We start from the raw sequence: 10,055 nt of genomic DNA on the forward strand, positions 1-10,055 counted from the left end.
TATAAAACTAGCAACCATTATAAAGTCTGTAACCCCCTTCTCTTTTGACTTCATTTAACCAGGTTGTGTATATCTGAAAAACTCCATTCACACATGCTCAGTGGAAACCTTGATAAAATATGACAACGAAAACTTCCACATACATAGCTTCATCTTGGTATTGCAAGCCTGCTTAAGGTAAGTTGCTTTTTGAAATGTCTGGCTCTTGGGGACCATTTTGTGATTGAGAGTACTGAAGATATGCCAGTCTTTTTGTCTTCCTGCTGTTGATACACAGCCCCTGCAGTGAAATGGCCAAAAACACTGAAGAAGGAGCAGACTGTAAGAAAGACAGGAGGCCTAAGGAGAGAAGAAATTGGAGTGTAGGAAAGGAAGGCTGGAACTGGGGAGCAGGTGCTAGGTGAGGCCAATGTGATATGATTGGGTTTTGCATATAGGAATCATAGAATTGATAAAGACCTTGGAACAGCTGAGAGGGGAGACGGAGTGTGACCTTCAGCTTCAACAGAGACGTGAGAGCTAGGCAGTTCGGAAGAGCTGTGAGGCTGCAACTTTGGAAAACTTGAAAAAAGTAATAGACTATGAAGAGATGAAGCACTGATGTAGGAGTTTTCCTCAGGAAGACAGGTACAGGCAACTCAGAGAAGAGGGAAAGTAAAAGAAGAGTAAGAAGGGAGGCACCTAGATCTGGCATAGGGAGACACTGCAAATGGTATAGGTAGCTGAGAAGCAAGACTGAGAATAGCTAGGGACTGAGCTGAAGAATTCTGTGAGAAGAAGGAGCTGAGCCAACAAAAGATTGCAGGAAGAGTCAAATTTAGAAGTGAGGAGAGGGAGAAAGGGCTTAGCAGAGCAATAGGCTGAAAAAGACACGGCAAAAGAAGCAGTACCCACAATGGTTTCTCCAGGATGACTCCAGCTGAGAAACCCAATGCCCAAATGTATGTAGCATCCTCTCTATGGATGTCAGCTTAATTCTCCTGCTAGTTCTCTTGTCAGAGAGCTGTGGTACAGATCTGGATGTGGTATATGATATAATCCCACATCATAATTATGTGGATGTTTGAATTAAACCCAGAGAATTAGACATCCACACATATAAGCAGCTATGCAATACTGACATGATAAACCTAAAAGACTTTGAAAGTTTAAAAATTCCAGAAGATGAGGACTGCGTTTTCAGATAGTTGCATGCTTATGTACCATTTTTTTCCTATGGGAATTTTGCCTTACTCACTCCACAAGATGAAAGGACTTATTGAATCAACATGTATGCAATGCTGTGTTCTACCCACAGTTGCTCAGTTTGCTGCCCCCAGATTTATGTAGCTATATGAACTCTATTATTCAAGCTCCAGATATATTAATTTCCATATTAACATTGCTGTGCCATTCTTTAGTACACTCTCTGAGGGCTCCAAAACATGAATTAACTTATTTTTGCAACATCCATCTGCTTTTAATAATTGACTGGTTGAAAGTAAATTGATGTGTTTTTTTCATATATATTCTTGTGTGTAATTTCCAAATATCCTAGCACAGGCTTTAAATATCATGTGTCTCTTAATGAAAATGGACTCCTGTAAAAAAGCAAAATTGCTGTTTGATTCTTTCCCTGTCTCTTTTTATGGGCAGTAGAACCAAAACAGATGATAGTGTACACTGATTGATGATTCTGTGATTACAGGCTTATTCAGTGTATCAGTCTATGTGACCCCATGTCATATCTTTTTTTCATGCCTTACCTAGAATCATAGAATGAACAAGGTTGGAAAAGACCTTCAAGAACTTCAAGTCCAACCGTTCCCCAGCACTGCCAAGGCCACCACTAACCCATGGCACTGAGGGCCTCGCCTACACCATGTGTGAACACTTGCAGGGACGGTGACTGCAGCCCTGCCCTGGGCAGCCTGTTCCAATGCCTGAGCACCCTCTGGGGAAGGAATTGTTCCTCAGCTCCATCTAAACCTGCCCTGGTGCAGCTTGAGGCCGTTTCCTCTTGTCCTGTCCCTTGTTCCTTGGGAGCAGAGACCGACCCCACCTCACTACAACCTCCTGTCAGGCAGTTGTAGGGAGCGATCAGGTCCCCCTTGAGCCTTCTCTTCTCCACACTGAACCCCCCAGGTCCCTCAGCCGTTCCCCATCACACTTGTGCTCCAGGCCCTGCACCAGCTCCATTGCTCTTCTCTGCCCCCCCCCAGCACCTCAATGTCTTTCTTGCAGTGAGGGGCCCAGAACTGAACACAGGTTTTGAGGTGCAGCCTCACCAGTGCCCAGCACAGAGGAACAATCCCTGCCCTGGTCCTGCTGCCGCACTGGTGCTGATCCAGGCCAGGAAGCTGGTGACTTCTTGTCTTCTGGGCACCAGCTGCTCATGTTCAGCTCTGTCAGTCAGAACCCCCAGGTCCGTTTCATGAAATTCAACTCTTAAGACTTTGAATTGTAAATTTATTTGTTAAAGGTTGCTTCCTGTGGAAAGGGCTGAGTTAAATTTCAGTACTAGCTCAGGAACAGGGATGCTGCTGATTTGAGAAACTGAAGGTCGACAGAATGGCCAAGATTTATGTTCAGCAATTAAGGTAACAAAAAAACCCAGCCCTGCTTCCCAGAAAGTGCCTTTGGACACTGTTCAGAGGTTTTCAGGAGCTGCGTGAATTAGTGGGACAGTGGGAAAAGTCAGTCAGAGGGACTTTTTGGTAGAGCTACTCGGGGAATCACAGTGAGGTTCCTTGAACATATCTGTAGCTGCGGTGCCTCCCGGGTATCTAAACTTGGTCATCCAAACCAAGAGGACCCTCCAAACCCAAGCACCAGGTTTTCTGCTTATCCACTGCAGTTTCTGTCAGTGAGACTTGTGAGGGAGTCATTTGTAGGTGCTTGATTTCCCACTTCAGCTTTAGAGCATAAAGTACGTACTAATCCTCTGATGAATGTCTGAAGCTCACTGTGCAACACCAGTGATCACTAGTGCTGGTCTGAACAAGGGTGGAGAATATCACCAGGCAACATGCCCTCTCCTCGGAAGATGGGCACAGGTGATGTGCTTATGAAGCTCATGTTATGGTGGGCTGTTTACAGCAATAATCGGCTTGCATCCATGTTAACAACAGGAGAGTGTAGCATTACGCTGCAGTAACGCTGAACTCCTGCTTTGCAAACCGCAGGCATGGAGAAGCTAATGGTTTGTTTTTCCCCTGTTACTGAATGACACCTTCACTCTAAGAATGCCAGACACAGTGAGTCACGAAAAGAGCATCAGTCAGCAGAATTTTCAGGCTCTTTCCCTTTTTCTGTAATAAGCAGAAGCAGGACTTTGGAAATTTCAGTTTTCTTTTGGGTTGGTAGATATTTTTTCTTAGGTCTTTACAGTTTCACCTTCGTTTTCCTCATGCTGTTGCTGGTTTCGTTTCTCTCATTATGACTGAATTGTTAATTCCTTACCAGTTTCTTGGTACTTCAGAGGTACCACCATTTCAGTTTTCAGAAGTGTTGCTTCTGACAACCAGAGGGTATTTCACCTTTAGTATCCTTAAAATGGTCTGTAAGCAGGTCACTGGTTGAAATGAATGGAAACAGAAGTCTATGAGTCTGAGAAAGCACAAGAAGCCAGGCAGAAGTGCACTCAGCAAGTTAACACCCGTTCTAGCATCCATTTCAGGCAGTATATTATCCACATTCTCTTCCCACTTCTTTTGCTTTGCTTTGACACAGATCGTGACCAGTGAATGGTATATAAGGCATATGCTGTTGTCTTTAAGCAGAAGCATATGGATACTTATGTAATCTTATTTAGTGCTAGTTTGTAATGATACTATTAATGCTTTAGGTTTTGGCCAAATTTCCCTAAACTTCTGCTGTCCCATTTTTAGTGTGTGACAGAGAGGCATGTATGAAAAGAAACTTGACTATATCCCCATTTTCATCTCTATTTCTGGAAAATACTGAATTATTATTGCATTATAGCAATAAAGCAGGTTTGGACTATAGGAATTAGTTAGTTATTTTATGAATGACTCAACAGTGAACTGAAATTAGCTAGGACATTTGGTTAGTTTGCCAGCAGTGCTATCCACTTGAGAGAAGGGTAGTCTAAGGTGTTTAGAAATGGTTGAACCCCAGTTGAGGTGACATTATAGCAGCCATGAAAAGGTGCATGTTCTCTATCATACAAGCACAGAATTCTTTTGTTTCTGCTCTAGGTCCAAATTCCATTTTGACAATTCATAGTTTACTATTTCTGTTCCACTACTGCAGTGTCACAAATAAAATTAATGGATGAATAAACCACTTTCATAATTGCTTGAGCTTTTCACTGATACTTTTTCCTCACAATATGCAGAACAGGTGGTTTGTTACCAAAAAGGCGCTGAGCATGTTCAAACTGAATCTTTCATGAGGTGGTCATTAGTTGACCTGACCCTTACAAGAAAACTTCTGTGCAAAAGATTGAAGCCAAGAACATGCTCTATACAGAAACAGCCTAAAAATGCATGTTGTTTTATTGAATTTGAATAAACTAAGCATTTTAGTAGTTGTTAAGAGAAACTCATGTATTGGATTTATATATTTTCTGCTCTTTTCGTATGTAAAAGTGACTAGAAATTACGGCTTTAAGAGAATTTGTTTTTCTCTCAGGCCAGTACTTAGAGATCTGGTACAGGCAGTTTGTTGTTGCATGTTATTTGTCTGTTAGAACACTAATAGAGCTTTTGACAGAAGCACAGAGAGATGACTCAGTACTCGGCAGATAAAACTGTTCAGTCATGGCCCTAAATGCATTTTATTTTAGTTCAGCCAGTGAACAGGGGCACTGCATGGACTTTGCTGATTAAAAACAAAAGTAAGGAAACAGAAGCTGGGTTTGACAATGTTAAGTGGAAAGCTGCAACCACAGAGAGCTCGGATAGGCAGTAGGTGGCAGAGTGCTCCCAGTAATCGGGAGGAAGTTGTGACTCAAGCCTTTTCCTGATGTCCCCGGTTTTGTAGTTCAAGCTGGTGTAAAGATGAGAGATGTAAAGGTGGAGAGAATCATAGCATTCAAACACGCTACCTACTTTTATAAAGTATGCCAGGGATACTGGGGTCAGCACTTGCCAGGAGAGGGGTTGTTGCTTCTATGTATGCTGCGTTATCAGTTCCTAAAGTAACTGTAGCAGTTTATCCTGCCCTGCAGCAGTTGGGTGACCTTGATCTTGCTTTGGAGCATTTGCCACCGTTGAGACTAAGCTAGTGCTTTGCCACCTCTAGAGAACAATATGTACATAGTTTACTCACTACTCAGAAATCCCTCTTAGCTCCATATACCTCAAGGAGATTTTAAACCAAAATGGAGTTTAACACATGGATTATTATGTCTGAGGATGTCTATAGATAACCAAGGCCTCCACTGTTTTCTGCATACATGCAACATAAATGATGTGTCTAAAGTAGTCTCCAAAGAGCAGACCATCCCATTAAAATAGTTTCTGTACAGTACCCAAAAGGTGGGATCCAGTCTTCTGGCAAAGCCTTTTTTCCATGCTTGCCCTTCCCTAAATGGTGCTAACCTGGAACAAATCTACCTATCTCTATTAAGCACATTGGTTTAAAACAAGTTCACCTTGAGCAGTTTCTACAGTGCCCTGCTGCAAATAATCAATCCACTCAGGGAAATACCTTGTCCTAGGGAAACTTATGGTGCTTCCACAAACTCTCCCATCACATTTGTTTTTCATGTCGTTATTTTGCTGACTGCCAAAGGCTCTCTCTAGTATATACTGAGAAGTTTTATTACCTACTTAGGACTAGGCTGCTCTATCAAAGTAGGAGTGCCCAAAGACTGCTGAAAACCACACCAGGAAATGGTTGGTAAACACTTGGGGGAGCTGCCCATCCACTGTGTGAAAAGATTTATGGAATGATATGCTTAGCATTCTTCAGATAATCTGGAGCTAGTTTTGTCACCAGACAAGATTTAAAGGCAAAAGTATCTATAGGCATAGATTTTTGTAATTGGAAAAGCATTATAAAACTACAAAATAACCAAACCTTATGGAAATGATATTTTTATTGAGGTTATGCTATTTTTAAAATGATACTTCCACAGCTGCTTCTATATTTAAGTTGGCTTCTGAGACTGACCCTTTAGGCTCTGCTAATAGTTACTGGGACGTCACATGGATAGGCAGAAACTTAGTTCTTTTTGCTTTCCTTCTCAGGCTATTTAACATTTCTACCAAGTGCTTTGGTTAGACTAAGATTATACCAGTAGTCTTCAGGATGCTTTCTCCTGCTTGTATCTTCCTTAAGTCTTGATGGAATAGCTTTACAAATGATACATCATAGAACATAGAGATTGTCTGAGTTCCCTTCCAATTGCAGAATTAGCTTGCTATCACTGCATCAATTGCTTAGCATATAAATGAAAGATTGATTTGAGAATGGGTGTCCAGCTGTGCGCAGCTCCCCTCCTTCCTCCCTCATACACACTTAGTCAGACTTTGGGGAAATCAGGAGCAATGCTGTCACAGGAATGTTTACGAGTGCTCAGTGCACATGGAAGCACATGGTGGAAACCAAAAACATCTCTGCAAACAGAAAAAGTAGCTCCAGGACCATCCCAGTCACGGTCATCCCAATCTTCCTGTCAGAAGAGCTAGTTTTCAAAAGTGTTAGGTTTTATTAGAAACCTCCCCAATTTCATCCTATTCTATGAGCATTCCTATTGTATTTCCAGTTGTTTTAGGATTTGCTTTGGACAGATAAGAGTCTGTAACATCTTTCTGAGTCAGCAGTGCAGTTATTTAAAGTTTAGCATTGTTATTTCAGGATATGTGGTCTCTTTCTTCCTGGCAGTGTTGAAGGCCACTGTTCAAGTGTTGGACAGAGCCTTGGGTAACATGGTCTAGTGTGAGGTGTCCCCGCCCATTGGAGGGGGGTTGGAACTGGATGACCTTAAGGTCCTTTCCAACCCAAATTATTCTGTGATTCTATGATATAATTCTTTGTGGTTTTGCTGATATAATTCTTTGTACATTCTAGAACTACATCCTAAACCAGAAAGATATGTCATTATAAAATGACACACTCAAGAAGAGTGAGTGTGTTTGCGCTCTCCAAAGTGGCACTTACTTCACTGAAATGGAAGTTTGTTTAGAGTTTTTATTCTACTTTTGCTAATGCAAGCTGTGGTTATGAAAGCCACCTAGTATTTTGTTGAGATACTGGTCTGAAGCATCAGGTAAAGAATTATTAGGTAACTACTCTTTTGCCTGCAATTCTGCAGAAAATAGTATTGTTCTTAAGGCTCAAGTGAGACAGCCATTAGTGACAACAGCACTTCATGGTGGAGAATGGTCTTCTTGACAAAGAACTGGTATTCAAATCATAGGGAAACATCAACCAGATAACCAGACTCAAAAACAGCTCAAACTCAGCCAATGGCTTTTTTACATTAATGTGTGGTGAGAAAGGGAGAGATCTAAATCAGCAGAGACTATGCTTTGGTACATTAAGGTTGAGTGTGGTTATTAGAATGAAGAGTTGGGGGATTAAAGACCCATTTGGTTCCCATCTATAACCAAATAGGTTTGGTGGTTAAAACGTGTAAGAGTAAGCAACAGCTTACTCTTGTCCTGCTCACTATATTTCAGTATATTTGTTGTCCTTCACCTACCATGTCCTGTCCTGTCTATCCTACCAGTAGTTCAGAGGTGAGAGCAAATAGGCATACGAGAGAAGACAAACCGATAACTGTGTTGGAGATAGGCTAACCACCACATAGTGAGGCTTAATAGATCCTGTCTTTGCCAACTCCAACTTTGCAAATAGTGTAGTGAAAATTAGGTCTTCATTTGTCAGAAGGAGGTTTTCATGTGCTTGTTTGAAGTTGACTTACGGATTAAGGTGGATTTTGATCCACATTTTCTCTTACCAAGAAAAGAGGACTTTGTGTTCCTTGTGCATAAATGGATTGATAAGGCTCTCTTCCACCAGAATATTACAGAGGATGCACAAGATTCTTACGAAGGGCTGCTTATATCAATGGCAAGTAGTCTCTTCTTTATATGAGTGTAACATGATGTATTTGAATTGTTCATTTAACTCTTCTGCCCTGGCCTGTATTGTAAATGTACTTCTCTGTCGATTTCTAAGTGAAGAAACTGTTGTACAACAAACAGTAACTTACTAATCATCGCATCCATTTTAATTTTAAGTGTGTGTGGTTCAAAACTCCTGCACAGGAAGTAGGCTTTTTATCCACTTCAGCTCTTGCTGCTTCCTGAAGTGCACCCAGGAGAAGCCCTGAGAAGGTCTTAGAATGAAAAGAATGGATAAGCTCCACTTCCAAGAGGTACTGCAAATGTCCTCAGTCAGCTCAGTGGTTGTAGGTGTTACAGAATTATGCTAGTCTTCCTATAATTATAGATCCAAATGCTGTCAAGACTAGTATTTCAGAGAAGAGAGGACATGTGCTTGCCTATTTGAGTCTTAAGTTACAGGGGTGTGAGTCCATATATCCTTTTAATTCTCATCTTCCTAAAGAAAAGGCTTTATGATCATCCTGCATCTTACAACCTTTCTCTCCAAAATTTATAGGGTAGATGAGCTAGCAGAATTGCTGTGTCTTTTGAAGCCAAGGGCTCCCTGTAAGAGGGCAAGAGCTTTAGCTGCCATGAAGAGAACACAGGAAATATCCTTTTTCTTTTGACATGAACATGACTGGCTAAATATAGAGAGAGTTGGAGCCAGTACACTTTTCTTTTACCTGTATCTATTTTGAACTGATAAATGTTATCTTTCTCCTCTCTACAGCTTTTTTAAAAGCTCACTGCAAGCTCAGTCTGGAGGATGGCTGGGTTTGACTATGTACTCTCAGCTTCAGGAGAGAAAGCAGTGTCATTATTGCACTTTAAGAGAAAGTACAGAAATTAGCACAACTGGACTTTGAACATGGCTTTTTAACTGACTTTCCAACTGTACCTGATCTCCTAATTGTGGCCTTGCAGACCTTGTCAGTGCAAAAATCCCTCTGGAAAGAAAGTTGCCTTGTCACAGAAGAGCCCATGTGATGTAAATAGTTCCAATGGTTTGCTATTACTTCAGGAGCAACTCATGTTTATTTATTTGAGTCTTAATACTTGGCAACTAGTGATGAAGAAGCATTATTGTCTAAATCAATAAAGCTAGCCATTTATAGCTAAATGTCCACCTTTCCTCCCCAGCTTGATAAGAAATACTCCAAGGAGTACAGTAGTTTTAGCTATTCTATGCCAAGAATACAATCTTAGGCAATATTGCTAATATCACCTCAGCATGGATTCATAAGGGCCAAAATTCATGCCTAAGAATAAGCCAGCCCTACCCTCATCATCACTGTCAAACTCTATCACTGTTAGTCTTTACTCTTATTTGTAGAGTAGAATTTTTAGCATTTTTGGTTTTGGAGAAAAAATCAGAATCATAAACTTGTCTTTTAATCCAAACTCAACATTTTTTTTGGACTGAAGAGATTATTTTTTTTTTAATACAATGTATTTATTATCCTGTTTTCTGTATCTTTACCACACCAAAGCAAATGTGTTTAATGAGAAGAAAGGCTATAATTAGGATCAAATCTCCCTACATTACAGGTACACATGAACTGAAACAGGGGAAGTTCAGGTTAGATCTAAGGCAGAAGCTCTTCCCTGTGAGGGTGCTGAGGCACTGGCACAGGGTGCCCGGAGAAGCTGTGGCTGCCCCATCCCTGACAGTATTCAAGGCCAGGTTGGACACAGGGGCTTTGCACAATCGTGTGAGGCGTCCCTGCCCATGGCAGGGGATTGGAACTGAATAAGCTTTAAGGTCCTTTCCACCCCAAACCATGCTATAATTCTATGAACATTAGTGCTCCAGACTGAGCTGGTGTTACTCTGCAAGCCAGACAGCTCTGCTGTACTGGTGCAGTGTGGGCAATATTCAGGACTGTGAACAAGTTCCAGAATGAAATCAATGCAGACGTTGTTGCTGACCGAGCTGGAGAGTGCTGTGTGTGCACTGCTGTCTACCATATGCACCAGAAAATCCTGCTGCAG

The sequence above is a fragment of the Pezoporus wallicus genome, unplaced genomic scaffold (assembly GCF_028554395.1).
Source record: "Pezoporus wallicus isolate ANWC-B61680 ecotype Strahan unplaced genomic scaffold, APGP_CSIRO_Pwel_v1 scaffold_11491, whole genome shotgun sequence".
In the NCBI taxonomy this organism is placed as follows: Eukaryota; Metazoa; Chordata; class Aves; order Psittaciformes; family Psittacidae; genus Pezoporus; species Pezoporus wallicus.